Source organism: Bufo gargarizans, chromosome 10, assembly GCF_014858855.1.
Source record: "Bufo gargarizans isolate SCDJY-AF-19 chromosome 10, ASM1485885v1, whole genome shotgun sequence".
In the NCBI taxonomy this organism is placed as follows: Eukaryota; Metazoa; Chordata; class Amphibia; order Anura; family Bufonidae; genus Bufo; species Bufo gargarizans.
Window position 1 is genome coordinate 124,631,802 of NC_058089.1, and position 21,303 is coordinate 124,653,104.

The following is a 21,303-nucleotide window of genomic DNA, read 5'->3' on the forward strand; positions in this document are numbered from 1 at the left end:
TTAGGCAGGTGCATAGATTTGGGCACTGTTGTCATTTTATTGATTCCAAAACCTTTAGAACTAATTATTGGAACTCAAATTGGCTTGGTAAGCTCAGTGACCTCTGACCTACATACACAGGTGAATCCAATTATGAGAAAGAGTATTTAAGGGGGTCAATTGTAAGTTTCCCTCCTCTTTTAATATTCTCTGAAGAGTAGCAACATGGGGGTCTCAAAACAACTCTCAAATGACCTGAAGACAAAGATTGTTCACCATCATGGTTTAGGGGAAGGATACAGAAAGCTGTCTCAGGGATTTCAGCTGTCTGTTTCCACAGTTAGGAACATATTGAGGAAATGGAAGACCACAGGCTCAGTTCAGGTTAAGGCTCGAAGTGGCAGACCAAGAAAAATCTCGGATAGACAGAAGCAACGAATGGTGAGAACAGTCAGTGTCAACCATCAGACCAGCACCAAAGACCTACAACATCATCTTGCTGCAGATGGAGTCACTGTGCATCATTCAACCATTCGGCGCACTTTACACAAGGAGATGCTGTATGCGAGAGTGATGCAGAGGAAGCCTTTTCTCCGCCCACAGCACAAAAAGTGCCGCTTGAGGTGGGCTAAAGCACATTTGGACAAGCCAGCTTTATTTTGGAATAAGGTGCTGTGGACTGATGATACTAAAATTGAGTTATTTGGCCATAACAAGGGGCGTTATGCATGGAGGAAAAATAACACAGCATTCCAAGAAAAACACCTGCTACCTACAGTAAAATATGGTGGTGGTTCCATCATGCTGTGGTGCTGTGTGGCCAGTGCAGGGACTGGGAATCTTGTCAAAGTTGAGGGACGCATGGATTCCACTCAGTATCAGCAGATTCTGGAGACCAATGTCCAGGAATCAGTGACAAAGCTGAAGCTGCGCCGGGGCTGGATCTTTTAACAAGACAACGACCCTAAACACTGTTCAAAATCCACTAAGGCATTTATGCAGAGGAACAAGTACAACGTTCTGGAATGGCCATCTCAGTCCCCAGACCTGAATATAATTGAAAATCTGTGGTGTGACTTAAAGAGAGCTGTCCATGCTCGGAAGCCATCAAACCCGAATGAACTAAAGATGTTTTGTAAATAGGAATGGTCCAAAATACCTTCAACCAGAATCCAGACTCTCATTGGAACCTACAGGAAGCGTTTAGAGGCTGTAATTTCTGCAAAAGGAGGATCTACTAAATATTGATTTCATTTCTTTTTTGTGGTGCCCAAATTTATGCACCTGCCTAATTTTGTTTAAACAATTATAGCACACTTTCTGTAAATCCGATAAACTTCATTTCACTTCTCAAATATCATTGTGTGTGTCTCCTATATGATATATTTAACTGACATTTTTTATCGTAACAACCAACGATTTATACAGGAAAATCATGATGATTAACAAGGTTGCCCAAACTTTTGCATCCCACTGTATAACTGACCGCATTCGAAATAAAATAAATTATGTATACTAGATTTGTAGGTTTGTAGCACCCAGAGAATCTGCACTCATCCAACATACACAGCCTGCCACACTGTTCTAGGTGCTTTGTGTCACCAAAAGGAAGGTGGAACCAAAGTTCAGAAGACAGCTAACGGAAGGTTTTTAAGCCTGCAAAGTGAAAAATCTATATTGGTAGTGGCTGAATCCCATGCGCTGTTGGAATCTTCTTAAATGTAATGTGACCCTGTGACATCAGATAGTCCTTACAGGGCGTGAGATTTAGACGCTAATATCCTACAGTACAGTCTGTTCTGTGTCCTGGACAGGGAAATAGCAGAAACAGAGGTGTCTACAGACCTAGGTGGGGAAAGCTAGCCACCAAGTGTGTTCTGCTCAATTCAGAAAGAACTGGGCATAAGGCTGCAAGCTGAAGTCAAATTACAGAGCCAGACTACAACCTAAGTACGAGCCCCAAGGCCAGTTACAGAGGAGTGTATGACAAGAGGGAAACAGCGTGATATCAGTACAAGCACTGGACTGAAACTCAAAGTGAGTTCAAGTCATTAAAGGGAATCTCTCACTAGTGACCTCCCTATACAACTGTTTGCGTAGACACTTAGCTGCGCTTCACCTGATTAAAACACTTTTTTTTGGTGATCAGATGCTCCATTCCTGAGTCACAATACTTTTTCCTACTATGCAAATTAGGTCTGTCTTTGGTGCAATCAGTGCATCACCGTTGTTCTTGTTGCACTCAAGCTCTACTCCTTTCTGTGGTTAGCCCTCCCTCATTGCTTTGCCACTGCCCGACCATGTGAATGAAAGCAGCAAGGAAGGTGCTGGCCACAGAAAAGAGCAGCGTTTGGATGCACAAGAGCAATAGTGATGCCCTCACTGCACCAAATGTCTTATTTGCATATTATGAAAAGTACGATAACTCGGGAACGGAGCCTCAGATCAATAAAAGAAAAACAGTAGTGAACCACACCTATGTATATGTATATATATATATATATATATATATATATATATATACAGACGTGGACAAAATTGTTGGTACCCTTTGGTCAATGAAAGAAAAAGTCACAATGGTCACAGAAATAACTTTAATCTGACAAAAGTAATAATAAATTAAAATTCTATAAATGTTAACCAATGAAAGTCAGACATTGTTTTTCAACCATGCTTCAACAGAATTATGTAAAAAAATAAACTCATGAAACAGGCATGGACAAAAATGATGGTACCCCTAGAAAACACAGAACATAATGTGACCAAAGGGACATGTTAATTCAAGGTGTGTCCACTAATTAGCATCACAGGTGTCTACAACCTTGTAATCAGCCATTGGGCCTATATATATGGCTCCAGGTAATCACTGTGTTGTTTGGTGATATGGTGTGTACCACACTCGACATGGACCAGAGGAAGCAAAGGAAAGAGCTGTCTCAAGAGATCAGAAAGAAAATTATAGACAAGCATGTTAAAGGTAAAGGCTATAAGACCATCTCCAAGCAACTAGATGTTCCTGTGAGTACAGTTGCACATATTATTCATAAGTTTAAGATCCATGGGACTGTAGCCAACCTCCCTGGACGTGGCCGCAGGAGGAAAATTGATGACAAATCTAAGAGACGGATAATCCGAATGGTAACAAAAGAGCCTAGAAAGACTTCTAAAGAGATTCAAGGTGAACTTCATGCTCAAGGAACATCAGTGTCAGATCGCACCATCCGTCGTTGTTTGAGCCAAAGTGGACTACATGGGAGACGACCAAGGAGGACACCATTGTTGAAAACGAATCATAAAAAAGCAAGACTGGAATATGCCAAACTACATGTTGACAAGCCACAAAGCTTCTGGGAGAATGTCCTGTGGACAGATGAGACAAAAATCGAAGTTTTTGCCAAGGCACATCAGCTGTATGTTCACAGACGAAAAAATGAAGCATATCAAGAAAAGAACACTGTCCCTACTGTGAAACATGGAGGAGGCTCTGTTATGTTCTGGGGCTGCTTTGCTGCGTCTGGCACAGGGTGTCTTGAATCTGTGCAGGGTACAATGAAATCTCAAGACTATCAAGGAATTCTAGAGAGAAATGTACTAGCCAGTGTCAGAAAGCTTGGTCTCAGTCGCAGGTCATGGGTCTTGCAACAGGACAATGACCCAAAACACACCGCTAAAAACACCCAAGAATGGCTAAGAGGAAAAAATTGGACTATTCTAAAGTGGCCTTCTATGAGCCCTGACCTCAATCCTATTGAGCATCTTTGGAAGGAGCTGAAACATGCAGTCTGGAAAAGGCACCCTTCAAACCGGACACAACTGGAGCAGTTTGCTCATGAGGAGTGGGCCAAAATACCTGCTGAGAGGTGCAGATGTCTCATTGACAGTTACAGGAAGCGTTTGATTGCAGTGATTGCCTCAAAAGGTTGCGCAACAAAATATTAAGTTAGGGGTACCATCATTTTTGTCCATGCCTGTTTCATGAGTTTATTTTTTTACATAATTCTGTTGAAGCATGGTTGAAAAACAATGTCTGACTTTCATTGGTTAACATTTATAGAATTTTAATTTATTATTACTTTTGTCAGATTAAAGTTATTTCTGTGACCATTGTGACTTTTTCTTTCATTGACCAAAGGGTACCAACAATTTTGTCCACGTCTGTATATACAGTACAGACCAAAAGTTTGGACACACCTTCTCATTCTTTATTTTCAGGACTATGAAAATTGTAGATTTACACTGAAGACATCAAAACTATGAATTAACACATGTGGAATTATATACATAACAAAAAATTGTGAAACAACTGAAAATATGTCATATTCTATGTTAATGCCACACAGAGTTCTAGCAGCAGACACATCTCTAGAACAACTGTTAAGAGGAGACTGTGTGAATCAGGCCTTCATGGTAGAATATCTGCTAGGAAACCACTGCTAAGGACAGGCAACAAGCAGAAGAGACTTGTTTGGGCTAAAGAACACAAGGAATGGACATTAGACCAGTGGAAATCTGTGCTTTGGTCTGATGAGTCCAAATTTTAGATCTTTGGTTCCAGCCAAGCATGGAGGAGGAGGTGTGATGGTGTGGGGGTGCTTTGTTGGTGACACTGTTGGGGATTTATTCAAAATAAAAGGCATACTGAACCAGCATGGCTACCACAGCATCTTGCAGCGGCATGCTATTCCATCCGGTTTGCGTTTAGTTGGACCATCATTTATTTTTCAACAGGACAATGACCCCAAACACACCTCCAGGCTGTGTAAGGGCTATTTGACCATGAAGGAGAGCGATGGGGTGCTGCGCCAGATGACCTGGCCTCCACAGTCACCGGACCTGAACCCAATCGAGATGTCTATTGGCTGATGGTGGCTGCTGTAATGCATACCTCTAAATGCTGTTAACAACAGATAAGACAAGATAGATGACCCCATAATCATGTGCTAGAAATACAATGAAAAAAAAATCTGCAATTAGAAAATGAAAACAGATCAGAAAAACGGTAGCTGCATTAGTATTTGGTTTTAACTGGCATAAAAAATTTCACTGATACATTCTGTTTACAAGACATTCGGGTCGTGTGCTGGTTATACACCCGTCACATTATTTGTTGTATCGTACAATCATTCAATAAAAAATTGCTAATTGCATCACCTGTCTTAGTGGGGTTGTCGCTAGTGTTGAGCGAATCAAAGCATCTGAAGTAGAATTCGATCCAAAGTTTAGGTAAAATTTTATTTGCTGCAAACCCTAATTTACTAGTGCTTCGTGGTAACGAATAGTTTTTTTTAAATAAAATGACTGCTGCACATGTTGCAAAGCATGGGAATGCAATATGCCAGATAATGCCGTGCAGCCAACTAATCTGCAGGTTGCCATCCCCTGTGATGTCAGAACCCCATAAAACCCTCATCTTGAGCAGTCTCCAACATTTCACTGTGAGCTGAGCCTAGGGAGAGACGTGACAAGTGCTTATTCACTAGGGACAGTGTTTCTGAAAACTGTTAATAGAAGAATATTAGATAGAGACAGTGTAGGGAGATTATAGGGAGAGTTGAGGGAGAGCATAGGGAGACAACCGGGACAGTGCAGGTTGAGTGTAATTGCTGTGTGCATTTTGTTGAACTGCTGCCACATTCATTGTTAATTTGTTAGTTTATACATAGAATTACTGTGCCTCAGTATTAAAGGGCTGTGTAATATATCGCCATGTGCATCTAGTTCAAATGCTGAAACAATCACTGTTAATTAGTTAATTTATATATAGAATTACTGTGCCTCAGTATTAAAGGGCGGTTTAATATATTATCTAATATATCTTGTTTAACTGCTGCCACATTCTTAAATAATCCATTACATTACTGATACAGTTACTGTACACTATGGCCAACAGACAGTTGCCTGGGCCCTCCAAAGGAATGGGCAGTGGAACAAAATGTTGCTGTGACCGGCAGAAGTAGCAGCAGAAAAAGGGGGGATGGTAGAAGCCACAGCAACAGGCCAGAGCTGCCACCGTCATCCAGCAGTCATGTTTTAACCAACAATTCAGCTGTACTGGAATTGTTGACTTGCTCTTCAACATCATCTCAAGTGACAACAGATAGACACAGCCAGGAACCGATGGGTTCCTCTGACACCATGCTTAATTGCATGGCCCAGGAATTGCCTGTGCCCTCTCCTGCCCAGAACTTGCCTCTTTCTTTTGCTGCCTCCTTCTGCTAGCCAAGTAATGATAGCCGCTGGCTCTCCTCTGCTTTTCAGCAAGAAGGAGCTTTGTTAGGACAGTCAGCAGTTACAGGCCAGCAGACACAAGTGATGACCAAACAGATGTAGATTATGTAGTCAATTGCAGTTGGGAGCCGGATGAGGAGGGGACATTGTAATCATTAGAGGGCGAGACACAGCAGACTACTTGTGAGGAACACACAAAGCAGCGGCAGGAAGGCATAACATAGTGTTGGAGGAAAAATGCCATACTCGTCAGTGTGGGAATTTTTCACCTAGTCGCTGGGGGAAGTTAGCTTGGCGGTATGCAGGATGTCAGAGAGAACTAGAGAACTAATGGCTTGTGCCCACTCAAGGTGGAGAGTCCCAAGCCGACATTACTTTTCCAAAAAAGCTGTACCAGCCCTGCACACGTTCATTGAGCAGAAGCTGGGCCAGTCCTTGTGCCTCTCGGTGTCTGGTGGTTCACGCCAGCGCTGACTTATGGAATTGTAACTATGGTCAAGGACAATATATGTCATTCACATCCCACTGGGTAAATGTCATTCTGGACTAGGCACCCCAGCAACTTGGCCAGGTGATGTCAATGCCGCCTTCGTGTTGTAATGCTGGGATTTCTGCGCCAATGTCCTTCTCACCCTCCATCTTGTCCTCATCCTCCCCTCTTGGCACAGTTCACAGTGGTCCTCCAGCATATCACCTATGGAAAGTTAGGCATTGTCATGCGGTTCTGCACCTGGTCAGCCTTGGTGAACGGAGCCACACCGGAGAGGAACTACTCAGCGTCATCAGTAAAGAAATCGAACACTGGCTGTCTCCTCAACAACTGGACATAGAAACCATGGTTACTGATAATGAGAAGAACATTTTGTCTGCTGAGTCAAGGAGGGCTGACCCATGTGCCTTGCATGGTACATGTCTTCAATCTTATTGTCACCCGATTCCTCAAGTCTTCCACTGAACTGCAAGAGCTGCAAAAAAAAAAAAAAAGAGCTTGCACTTCAGCTACTCTTACCATGCAAAATATGCCCTTCTTGAGCTGCAAGGGCAAAATGCTCTTCTCCAACATCATCTGATATGTGACGTTTTCACCCATTGGAATTCCACGCTCCATATGTTAGACCTCCTGTACGAGCATAGTAAGGTGGTCAACAATATTTTAATGCTGTAGACAGACAGGTTTACTCCCCGGTATAACTTCCACGTTAGCTAATGGCAGCTCATGCGTGAAACATGCCGTTTTCTCAGGCCCTTTGTGGAGGCCAATTTTTTTTTGTCAGTTGGTAGAACTAGAGGGTGAATGATGTCATGATGCTTTTCTCCGCTACTTTATTGGTGCTGCCTCTATTTCTTTATTTTGTTCCACTATGGTTCCATTGCACTGCAGGGGAGTGCAAGGGTTTTTTGCTTTTCTGAAGGGTGATTTTTTTCTTGTTTAACAGTGCACTAGCAGTGGACTATGAATCTTGGTGCACTGCACAGTGATGCAGACGGCGATAAATTACACCTGTAATACTGATGGCACAGTACCTACAGAGTGGATTAACTATGAATATGGGTGCACTAGAATGTAATGCACACGGCGATACACTCTCCCATCAATCTCCCTGCAGTCTAAGTTCCAAGCCTTCACACTGAGATTGGGCCACCAAGTGGGATGAATATGATTAGGCAGAGTGGCCTGGGCATACCTGATTTAACACGATTTGTGATTCATTAATTTGTAATGAATTGAATGTCTTATTGCAGTTCGACGAATCTGCTGAATCAAATATTTCAAAACTTGGCTCATCCACCTGCAACGTCACAGGTTACTTTTGCCGGATCATCACTTTCCAGTCTACAGTATATTACTTTCACAGCCCACATTAAGTTCTTCTATCAGTGAGTAGATATAGGAGATAATTTAGATGTTTCAGGCAGAGTTTGTGCAAGATGAATGACTTTATATGCTTAAATGACATCCATTAGATACAAAAATATGAATCTATTTTTGTACTGTTCCGTATGGTAAAATATTTAGGAAGCTGATTTGGGGTTTACACTATGTTCTATTGTTCCATAGCACTGTGTGATATTGAGGTGATATGCTTCTAGTTTAGTGCATGACATGGGATAAAAAAAACAGTTGCAATTCTGACTGCAGTCATGAAAATGACAATATCCGCATTATACAGTCAGGTCTATAAATATTGGGACATCGACACAATTCTAAAATTTTTGGCTCCATACACCACCACAAGGGATTTAAAATGAAATTAACAAGATGTGCTTTAACTGCAGACTGTCAGCTTTAATTTGAGGGTATTTACATCCAAATAATTTGCATAAACATGGGCATATGTGAAAGACATGCAAATGAGCAGAATCTGCCTTGTTTTTCAGCTGAAAAACCATTTGCATGGAAAATTCACGATCTACACTACTCATGAACAGTGCCATCTACTGGATTCATAGTCTTATGACAAGACTATGAATCCAATAGATGGGGCTGTTCATGAGTAGTGTAGATCGTGAATTTTCCATGCAAATGGTTTTTCAGCTGAAAAACAAGGCAGATTCTACTCATTTGCATGTCTTTCACATATGCCCATATAGTAACAGGGTAAGAGGATAAAATCAGAATGAAATTTGTCACCCATTTTAATCTGAATAAGGCAACACCCCATATGTGATTGTCGACTAGTGTTGATCGCAAATTGTTATCGTGAATATCAGCACTTTGAGAATTCACGAAGATCTAGACTATGGCGTTATATCTTCGTAATCGCGAATATTCTAGATTTTTTTTTCATCGGTACTAGCTTCTTGCTTGTGGGCCAATGAGAAGGCTGCAAAATGTCTAAGCTTAGCAACATCCCTAGCAACCACTAGGAAAGTTGCCATTTTCTGCTTTTTTTTGCAGTTCTGAGAGAGAGCAGTGTCATTGCTGTGCTCTGTCATCTGGATCTTTATTCAATTACATTAGATAGTTGGTTAGCTCATATATATAATACAGATATTTAGTGGGAGATAGTCAGTGTAGGTTAGATAGTGATATAGTGATATTAATTTTAAGGAGCTGTGTCGCATTTGAAGTTACCCTGAGGTACCCCAAAATGTGACCCCATTTTGGAAAACTACACCCCCTAAAGTATTCATGTATACTTGCAATGACACTTTCATTTCATGACGTACTGTACTATGCAAGTCATGATAAGGTAACTAACACCACATCATGAAATACATAGTACGTAATTCATCACTAAGGTGTTAAAGGGGTTTTCAGGGAGCTCGATATCAAAGAATACGCAGGAGCAATGCAGCCTCCTCTGTGCATATATATAAGCAGTGCTGTACATGGTATACCAGCCATGCTTGGTATTGCAGCCCAGGCCTGTTTACTTGAATGAGAATGAGCTGCAAATAGGTAATGTGACCAATGAACATGACATCACTGGCCTAGGAAGGGGCCACAGGGCAGTCATCAGAGGGCCACAGCCTCTTTAAACAGCTGATCAATGAGGTGCTGGGAGTCAGACCCCCACGGATCAGATATTGATGACCTATCCTGGGGCACTTTTTTTTTTCTCCAGAATTTCAGACTTCACAAATATATGAACCATCTACTGACTTTTTCAGCCCCTGCTGATGCGGTCTTCAACCTGTGCTGAAGCTACAATGCCCAGCATGTAGTATCAAGACATGCAGGGATCTGAAGTCTCAATACAGCGGAGGAGCCTCATGTTGCAGAGCTTTGGTATGGAGGAATGTGTATGTGCTTTCTAACATTTGTTTATACTGTTATTGTACCCTTTATTTCTGATGTGATGGGTCATGAGGAGGACCACTGTGCTCTCTGGAACAACAAACCCAGTTATGAATAAGCCATGTGAACTTTGAAGAGAGTCTTTCCACAGCGTGGGGCCTCCAGCTTGCCTTATATTCTCCAGTTATTTAGCTGATCTCAGCACAACTATTCTTTGTTCTGCGTCCAGGCCTCTGATCCTTTCTTAGATACGTGCCACTGCTGGCGTGTGATCTGAGTTTGTTGTGTACATTTGTTAATGCTGTAGAGATTATTGCATTCTGCTCCCTGTTGGCCTCACTGCAATGGTATAATGACTATTACATACAAAATGAAATATATAAATAAATGTCATGAATTTCATTTTCTATTTAATATTCTCACATAAGAAATGTCGAAAAAAAAGAGAAAAACATGGATCGCACATCCACATGCTATGCATTTATCTATAACTGCATCTCAGCACAACTACCATTGCTTTTCAACGTAATAAATAGTATACAGCCCCCTGATATACATACTGTACATGAAGCATTTGTATACATTTTGATCAAAATGTGTAACACCCCCGAAATGCATAAGCCCATTCACCACTCCAAGTTTGCCTCCTCGAGTGGGACCTTCTCTAATTTTGCGTGGCACCACTTGATGACCACGAACACTGCAGCACTGCTACCAGTTCTCAGTTGGAGTTCCTGATAGCACATGAAAAGGTGAGCCTTTGGCATCTGTTCACATGGTGGGGTACTGCATGGTTGCCATTGTTGTTGTGGTGCTGTGCTGGCAGGCTGGTGGGACCCAGTGCTAGGTTGGCTTTGACTGCTGGGTCCCACTGCCTGCTGGTCGCTGTGTGGTGGCTTGCAAAATTAGAGTAGGTCTCACTCGAGGAGACAACCTTGGCGCCGTGAGTGGGCTTATGCATTTTGATAAAAAAGTATACCAATGTCTCATGTACAGTATTTATATCAGGGCGCTGTATACCATCTATTACGTTGCGAAGCCATGTTAATGTCACCGCCAGTTCTGTGAGAAGGTCTGGCAGACGTTCATTTCTACCTCTTGTATGATGTTCTTTGTTTTTGTTTCACTTTCTCATCTCCTTTCCTTCTGCCAGGTGTCACTTATTTTGACTAATGGTATTCCTTTATATTTCCTCCCATACTGCCTCACTTTGCGGTTTATACTACTTCCTGGATGAAGTGTTCACTGCTGGAGGCTGCTTCTGCTGTTTGCTCAGATAAGTCATTTACTTTATTGTGTTTCCTTGTTGGCTTGATTCTAGGTGACCCTGACTCCGTCCGTATTAAGTGCAGGGTCCCCTCACTATTATAGGGTTTTCAGGTGTCACACAGTCTTAGGTACGTGGGCATGGCAATCGTCTACCATAAAGACCCTTGCATGTGTGCAGCAGTCAGGGAGAGCTCTTAGGGTTTATAGAGCTCACCTATATGCTCCTTAGTTTGGGATCAAGCCAGTCGCTAGTTTATTTATAAGTTCCTGCTATCTGCAACTTCATCCGTGACAGTTAATTGTGCTGAGAAGCAGGTATATGAGTATTACACTCACCGGTTATCTGGTTTCCTGGAAGTCTCCATGACAACACATCCTGAGACTGACTTCCTCTAATAGGACAGGAAAAACACTGAGAGGTTTAAATCCCACCCACCCCTCCATCACGAGTGTATTTCCAATGTAACCAGGATACAAGGATAATAAGTAACTTAGATTTAAGAAACTAAAAATATAATCAATATATGTACTAAAATAAATGGGTGGGAAGTATGTGGTGTCATGGAGACTTCCAGACTACCGGTGAGTGTAATACTCATTTCCCTAGTCGTCTCCATGACACCACATCCTGAGAAATAACAAAGAATATATATGGGGTGGGGTGGGGGGACAATAGCACAAAGGACTTTTTGTCCAAAGGCCATGTCTTTGTTAGAAAAAATGTCTAGCTTGTAATGCTTGGTAAAAGTATGTATTCTTTTCCAGGTTTCCTCCCTACAAATCTGTTGTAGAGAGGCTGACAATCTTTCTGCCCAAGAAGCAGCATGCCTCTTATAGAGTGTGCTCTAAGTGAAGAGGGGGCTTCCTTCCCTTCCAATGTATAGGCTTCTGAAATAGCTATTCTTATCCTTATCCTTATCCTATCTTTATTTGGCCCCCAAAATTGCACAAAAAGTTTCTTGTCAATTCTCAAATCCTTTGTCACTAGATACCTTAGTACTGCCCGTCAGACGTCTAAGGTATGAAAAATAGCCTCTTGATCATTTTTGGGATTGGTACAAACGATGGTACTACTATATCCTGTGATCTATGGAAAGTAGAAACAAGTTTTGGCAAAAAACTGGGATCTAACTTAAACCCTAACTTGTCCTGAAAAATACTAAGGAAAGGATCCTGAATAGACAAGGCCTGGGATTCGCAAACTTGTCTCTCTGATGTTATAGCTGCCAGAAAAATGGCTTTTAAGGTGAGCCATTTTATGAAAATAGATTCTAATGGTTCAAAGGTGCCCGAAGTTAACCCTGACAAGACTGTGCTAAGATTCCAAGGGGCTTCCATATTCCTGATTGTTGGTCTAAGCCTGTCTGCGGCTTTCAGGAACTTGGCTATCCAGAGAAACTCTGCCAGACTAGTATTATATAAAGCCCCCAATGCTAAAAATCGGAACCCTAAGAGTATTAGGAGAAAGCCCCAGGTCTAATCCGTCCTGAAGAAAATCTAATATCGCCGATATACAATCACCTAAAGAATTATTAGGAACACCATACTAATACGGTGTTGGATCCCCCTTTTGCCTTCAGAACTGCCTTAATTCTATGTGGCATTGATTCAACAAGGTGCTGATAGCATTCTTTAGAAATGTTGGCCCATATTGATAGGATAGCATCTTGCAGTTGATAGAGATTTGAGGGATGCACATCAAGGACACAAAGCTCCCGTTCCATCAAAATCCCAAAGATGCTCTATTGGGTTGAGATCTGGTGACTGTGGGGGGCATTTTAGTACAGTGAACTCATTGTCATGTTCAAGAAACCAATTTGAAATGATTCGAGCTTTGTGACATGATGCATTGTCCTGCTGGAAGTAGCCATCAGAGGATGGGTACATGGTGGTCATGAAGGGATGGACATGGTCAGAAACAATGCTCAGGTAGCCTGTGGCATTTAAACGATGGCCAATTGGCACTAAGGGGCCTAAAGTGTGCCCAGAAAACATCCCCCACACCATTACACCACCACCACCAGCCTGCACAGTGGTAATAAGGCATGATGGATACATTTTCTCATTCTGTTTACGCCAAATTCGGACTCTACCATTTGAATGTCTCAACAGAAATCGAGACTCATCAGACCAGGCAACATTTTTCCAGTCTTCAACAGTCCAATTTTGGTGAGCTCGTGCAAATTGTAGCCTCTTTTTCCTATTTGTAGTGGAGATGAGTGGTACCCGGTGGGGACTTCTGCTGTTGTAGCCCATCCGCCTCAAGGCTGTGTATGTTGTGGCTTCACAAATGCTTTGCTGCATACCTTGGTTGTAACGAGTGGGTATTTCAGTCAACGTTCCTCTTCTATCAGCTTGAATCAGTCGGCCCATTCTCCTTTGACCTCTAGCATCAACAAGGCATTTTTGCCCACAGGACTGCCGCATACTGGATGTTTTTCCCTTTTCACACCATTCTTTGTAAACCCTAGAAATGGTTGTGCGTGAAAATCCCAGTAACTGAGCAGATCGTGAAATACTCAGACCAGCCCGTCTGGCACCAACAACCATGCCACGCTCAAAATTGCTTAAATCACCTTTCTTTCTCATTCTGACATTCAGTTTGGAGTTCAGGAGATTGTCTTGACCAGGACCACAACCCTACATGCATTGAAGAAACTGCCATGTGATTGGTTACTAGATAATCGCATTAATGAGAAATAGAACAGGTGTTCCTAATAATTCTTTAGGTGAGTGTATTAGGCCTAAACTGATCGAATAAATCTCCACACTAGAGATGAGTGAATTGAATCCCATGAAGTGGAATTCAATCCGAATTTCAGGATAAATCGATTTAACCTCAAATAGTATTAAAAACTAAAAAATTCAAACTTACCTCTTCTATTTGCTTGCGATGGGCCTCCAGCCTCCATCTTGCTTGAAGATCTCGTGAATTTCCCATGCAGATCTCGCGCCACAGCTCCCTGTCATTGTACCTGCTACTTACAAAAAAATGCAAAAACACAACATAAATAATAACAATCAATTGAATATGTGCGACGCGATCTAAGATTCACAAAAAAAATTGCTTTGTGACAAAATACCTATGTGACAAAAAAAAAATAAATTGTTTTCTTACTAAATTCAATTTTAATTGATATATGGAAAGGACAGAATTATCCAGCAATTAATGTCTGTAATATAGTCTTAGTATGAATTATACCAACAAATGGATGGAATTATTATATATGAGTTTCTATTAATATAACTTTTGATCATGGTTTAATATAGCTCATTATGTTTATTTATATTCTTCCTTCCTTTGTTCTAAAGTATAAGATATTGGTAGATTGCCCTTATTGTAAATGGCGTCCAGGGAAGTATCATGTGCCGACTGGTATCTGTAGATGTCGCTTTTCACGTGACCTTTGTGTTCACGTGACCACGATGAAGTCAGTTTGCCGCACTCATTGCGGAGTTTCGGCAGCTGCGATGCGGTCGATCACGGGGTCAATGTGATCATGTGACCACTATGCATTGCGAGATTTGGCGGCCATATTGATTCCATTTGGCGTGATGCTGCCCTTAATGTGTGCTTGGCTTATGGACCTCCAGGTGCGGTTAATTATTAGTAGGTATAGGAAATAGGTAATCATGTGATGGGGTATAAATAAGAGGTAGTGTGATGGTTGGGTACGCCCCCAAGAGGAAGCGAGGCAAAACGCGCATCAGGGCTGGTGTTCCCCCATGGTCCTCAGTCTGTATATGTTACTTCTGCCTTTTTGTATAATTGTTGTTATTCCTTTGGTGTTGCATAATATAGGCTATTTTGACCTTGTACCCTACTTGATATATGTCATTGGTACATTTGATTTTGGAATTGGGCTTGGTCATTTATTGCAATGTGGATAACCATATTTGGGCAGTAGCAGGGTTTATACATAAAAGGCCAGGATAGTATTCATATTCTGGTAAATGTATATGTTGTATATTATATACCCGCTGGTAATTTATATAACATGTGACCGGGTGTATTCTGGGTGGAATGCTGTTGTCACGGCACTTCATGTATTGCTGCTAAAAAAATATTTTAATTTATTGTATCATGTTATTTATCATATGTAGTGAAAATTTGGAGTAATAAAGTTGTGTCTTTACATTATACAGTATGTGTGGATTCTAATAATTGGTGAATCTTACAAAAAAAATGCGCTTTGTTACAAAGTAATTCATCACAAAGCAAATTTTTGGGTGAAATTTGGCAAATCAGCCGAATCGAACTTTTAAGAAATTCACTCATCTCTACTCCACACCAAGAGGCGAATTTCCTCCAGACTTTAAAATACACCTTATTTGTATTCTGTTTTCTGCTAAGGAGTAAAGTGAAAACCACTTTATTAGATAACACCAATTTTTAGAGGATGGATTCTTCAGAATCCAGGCCGACATCTTTAGGATTTTTAAATTTGGGTGGAGAATGGGACCCTGATATTACAGATCCGATCTCAGAGGTAGTAGAAGTGGTGCTTCAATGCTGAGTGACTTTAGTAGTGCAAACCAGCTCCTCTTGGGCCAGAAGGGAGCTACCAAAATCAAGGCACATTTTCCTCTCTGAAACTTCTGAAGGACCTTGGGAATTAGGTAAATGGGCGGTGTAACGGATCTCCTGGCACCCCAACTGGGTTCCTCCGACGATGGATGCTCCTAGCACTTCCCGAGGACTCCAAGCACTCCACTCAACACCGTAAGCATGGCAGACCCCACAAACCGCCGAATCTTGGTTGAGGTCTCGCCGTCTCCTACCCACCCTGGACCTACGACAAGGCTCCAGGCTCCAGAGGGTGAACCTCTCCTTAATCCAGAGAGCAGGAACAGCTCTTACAAGAGCTAATAGTATAGCCCGGGGAGTATAGCAAATCTTCAGTGTATAGCAATAACCCAGTGTCGATCAGTTACCCAAACACCAGCCTCAACATGATGAAGGGTAAAACAGGAACTCTTTATTGAACACACAAGCATTGACTTATGCACATTTTCCAACAAGGTTACCACCAACAGGGTTTTGTAAAAACAACCAATAAAAACATACAATACACTCAGACACTCCCACACAAAATCCTCCCCTCTGCCTGTGATACAATTACCCCACACAATGGGTTGATGCAATTGTATCACAGGCAGGAGAATACATAGTGTCTTCTGTCCTGGAGACAACCGAGGAGTAAGTCAATTATCTCTCAGGACAAAGGGAAATCGCCAATACACACGTGGGGACAATAGGACGGACATCACTACGCAAAAATACAATGTCCCACTCTTTACAGTACACATAGACATTTAACATATCCCAAAATGGCACGAATTAGACCAGGGGTTCAAAAGTTAGTAAAAGTCCTTTGTGAACAAAGGAAGCCTGGCTGATGAGAGGGCCCATAATCCTGGGGCAAGAGGCGGGTAGCCAGGCTTCTCCACCACCCAGTGGCGAGGTTGGTTTCATCACAGCCGGGAATGTGTAAACTAGGCGAGATGTCCAGACCTGATTGAAGGCATCCACCGCAGTTGGGAGATCTCTCGGGTTGAGGTAGAAAAATTGATTTATTTGTTTGAAGTTTGAGGATTGTTGTCTTATGAGGTATGACCATTTGCCCTGGTAGGTTTCCTGCTGAACTAAAGCCCCCCAACCTTGAAGACTGGTGTCCATTGCGATTACAAGGGGATGTTCCTGGTTCCAGTATACTCCCTTCTTTAGGTTGCTGTCTATGAGCCACCACTTTAGGGAGTTTTTTACATTTCCATCTAGAAAAATATGTTTGTCTAGAGTCACTTGTGACCTGTTCCACCTGGATATAATAAGTTTATGAAGGGGTCTTAAATGAAATTGAGCCAAGCAACCGCTGGGATACATGATGAGAGAGCTCCTAGAATCTTCATTGCCATCCTGATAGAGTAGAATTTCCTCTTTTTGAATTTTGGTTTTGCAATTTTTCTATTTTGAGAGATGGAAGGAATGCTCTCTGAAAAAAACGGAATCCAAAGATACCCCTAGAAACGTTTTCCGTCTGCTTGGGGAAAGGTATGATTTCTCCCAATTGATAATTCACCCCAACAATTGGAGGTGGGTTTGAACTATCTGTAAATGGTTTTCTAATAGACTTTTGCTGTCCGCTATCACTAAAAGATCGTCGAGATAGAGGATGACATCTTGTCTTAGTGCTGTTACCACCTCCGCCATGATCTTGGTAAAGACTCTTGGCTCTGAGGAAATTCCGAAAGGGAGAAATACAAATTGATAATGTTGAATATGACCCTTCGTCTAGATTGCAAAACTTAGGAATTTCCTTGATGTTTTATGTATCAGGATATGGTAATAAGCATTCCTCAAATCGATTGATGCCATTACCGCTCTCCTTTTTATACATTTTTCTGCTTTTCTTAAAGTTTCCATCTTGAACTTCTGATATGTAACATGTTTGTTCAAGGGTTTTAGATTTATTATAATTCTGGACTTTCCGCTTGTTTTTTTTTTTAAATTAAGAATAGGCGAGAGTAGTGGCCCTCTCCTAGCTGATTTTTTGGGACAGGTTCTATTGCTCCTAAGAGTGGTAATAACAAACTTTTCGGGAGGGGAAGATTCTAACTCTATATGGTAACCCACTCTTATGATGTTTAGGATCCACAAATTTGAAAAGGGCTATATTAAACCATAAAAAGGAGCTTAGTCTTCCCTCTACTTATATGGCATCATTGTTTCGGATTAGAGGAGGAGGTTTCCCCCTCTGTTAGGGTTGAAAAGGAAATGTCTTCCCCTACCCCCTTTTGCATAACTCCACCTCCCCGTTTTTCCCTTATCTTTCCTTTGCTCCGATTTGTACTGATGGCCACAACATTTTTTGATTTATATCTCTCTTCTGGAAAGCCTTTCCTCCTGTCGTTTTTTTTTTTTTAAGATCTTGTCTAGATCTGGTACAAAAACGTATTGGCCGTAAAAGAGAAGGGAAATGAGCTTGTTTTTGGATGTAATATCTCCTGTCTATGCTTTGAGCCTTAGAACCTGTTTGGCTGTGTTAGATAAAACTGCAGTGCGTGCTGAAAGTTTCACAGATTCAGCCGCAGCATCAGCTAAGAAAATAGTTAGCATTTTTAGTAACGGAATGCTCTCCAGAATCTGATCTCTCACGTTTTATTGATTAGATGAATCTCCAATTGCTCTAGCCACAGATTAAGGGTTCTAGCTACACAAATAGAAGCTACCCCTGGCTTAAGAAGGGCAGCCTCCCAGGTTTTCCTTAGTAGGCTATCTGCTTTCCTATCCATGGGGTCTTTAAGTTGCTCTGAATCTTCAAATGGCAGGGCGGTATGTTTTGCTACCTTAGCCACAGGTGCATCCACTCTGGGAATGGATTCCCAATCCTCATAGTTAAAAGGATAGCGCCTCTTGATACCCCTAAGAATGAATGAACCATTATCTGGCTTTTCACATTCTGACTTGATTGACTTTAGAAAATTATCTGGAACTGAGAATACAGACTATCTTTTTTCAGTCAGCCCCCCAAATATCTCTTCCTGCACCGACTTTTTAGGCACCTCCATCTGTATTGTGGCTCTAATCACTTTTTATAAGCTCATCAATGTCATCTGGATTAAATAAGAAATGTTTATATTCATTATCTTCATCAGAAGATGCATATGTTTTTTCATACGTTTCAAAGTCTGAGCCTTCCAAAACATCAGAATCCGAGTCATACACCGGATTGTGACTATCACAGATAATTTGAGGAGGCTTTTTAGGGGGGGCTGGATCCCGGGAAACTAGTGTGGACTGAACTTCTTACCTAATGTCCTGATATCTTCCAGGAAACTAGAGGATTTAGCTTTTACCACATTAGAAGTACATTCTTTACATAAGGGTTTAGCTCCTGTACTGGGTAAACGCTTATAACATATTCCACATTTTCTTGTCTTTTTAGGAGATTAAGCAGAATCCTTTTCTCCCTGAAAAGTCTAAGGGAGAGAAGGATCAGCTAACCAAGGTATAGGGGTGATACACCATGTGCCGGATACCAGGCTACTCATAACTCCTGGATTTGCTGCAGTCTCGGCTCCAGCTCCCAGCGTGATGAGGGCAATCATCTGTAAATGCTCCCGTCCACCAGCAGACACTGTACTGCTCTCCTCCTGCTGAAAGGATTGCGCTGTCTGGACACCATTGAGCAGGTCCTGCGGCCTTTTATTTTTCCTGTGACCTGCGGCGCCCCCAGTGTCTGACATTTCACGCCGGCGGCCAGAGAGCGCATGACAGTGTTGCTCCGGCCGCCATCCTCCTTCCCCTCTGCATATACCTGGACCGCTGCAGGGGATCTTCGCATGGGACAGCTACCGTCTGCGCCCGTGCACAGGCCCTAAGAAGAGGAGGGCGAGCCGCCCTCCAGATCCAACCTCGGCCTGTATTATGTCTTCTCAGGTGGGCCCAAAGAGCCTCCATGCACCTCTCCTGCTTCCTACCCTAGTAGGACAGGAAAAACACTGGTGATGGAGGGGTGAGGGGGGGGGGGGATTTAAACCTCTCTGTGTTTTTCCTGTCCTATCAGTCTCAGGATGTGGTGTCATGGAGACGACTAGGGAAAGATAATGCATAGCATCTGGATGTGTGATCCATGTTTTTCTCCTTTTTTTATTATTCTCACTCAACTTATCCTGTTCTGTCTTTTTTACAGAAAAAATTTAAGCAATGTTTCACTTACTGCAATGTGCCAGTCCCCAGGGGAGAACACGTGAGGTTCACGATGGGCCGAAGGGTACAACAGTTCATCGGCTATTCACGGTTAGCAGATGCCTCCCTGGACCAGCAGTGCAGTGAAGGGGAGAACAGCACCAGATTCTCTGGGACACACTATTACAGGGGACACCAGCCAGGTTGTGATTGAGGTACCCTTGATGGTGATTGGGTTTCTGAGTGCTTGTGCTGCTGGGTCCCTTAGGTAATGTTGTGACGCCAGCACCTTAATGGTACTAAATGATGAGAGTGGTGGTAGTATGGTAGTATGGAGATAGAAGAACAAGGCAGGGTTTGAATCCAACTAAGAACTTTACTGTAACCAGGATCTCGACAGCAATTTACATCCAGTTATAAAACAGTCTCTTATGAACATGTAGGTTGGATGTGTCCCAGTAACAGGCTGTATATGTGGCTATCTCTCAGGCTACCGTAGGAAGTTATATACTCATAGGTGTTCAGCTCTTTGCCTTGCTTCAGTCTCAGTAAAGGTAGTTTAAGTCCTTGTCTTCTACACACAAGTGATGTAACAGATGTCCTATCTGTCCTTGAAGTAACGGTGAAGCTGCCGGAAGCTAATAATCCTTCACCTTATTACAAAGGTGCCTAAAGCCTAGAATAATGGCTATTGTCCTTCCTTTGTCTTTCCACAATAAACTTAGTAAAAATCCACTTGCCACTCCGGAAGAGTAGACGGTAGAATAAGACTTCACCTCTGCTTATTTTCCTGGCTTGACACTGAGCCCATGAATTGGGCCGTGGAGCCCAAGAGAGAGCTGAGAGAAGAGGGGTCCTCTCCTTCCCTCTTGCTCCTCACTCCATCTCCTCCTGCTTCCAACCTCTAACTCCCAACTCCCTACATCTCACCAACTAACTAACTAGGCCTGAACTGTGGTATATATACTGTGGTGTTATCCCCATCTAGTGGTGGAATGTGTGAAGTGCACCTAACAGCCTGTTAACAGGGATCTTTATACAAAAGTGCAACACAACATGGTACAACATAAAATATAACAGGATTTCAACATACAATATAACAGGATTTGCAGTGCCCACGTATACTATTGGGACACTGCATTACCATCCCTATTGTTCTACATGTTTTTTATGTTAAATGTCCCGGTTAGTCTTTGTATTGTGTGAATGTGTGAATCAAGCCTAAAAGAGGAATCTTGGAATGTTATGGCTTATCACTTTGTAATTCTTCCTGTACAGGGGTGCTCCCGGACACCTACTGAGCAGGGAACTGCAACACAGCCCTATTCTAGTGAATGTCTGGGATTGCCACCTTTTGGGCCTGCAAAATTATTTACTAAAACTACAGTATGACAAG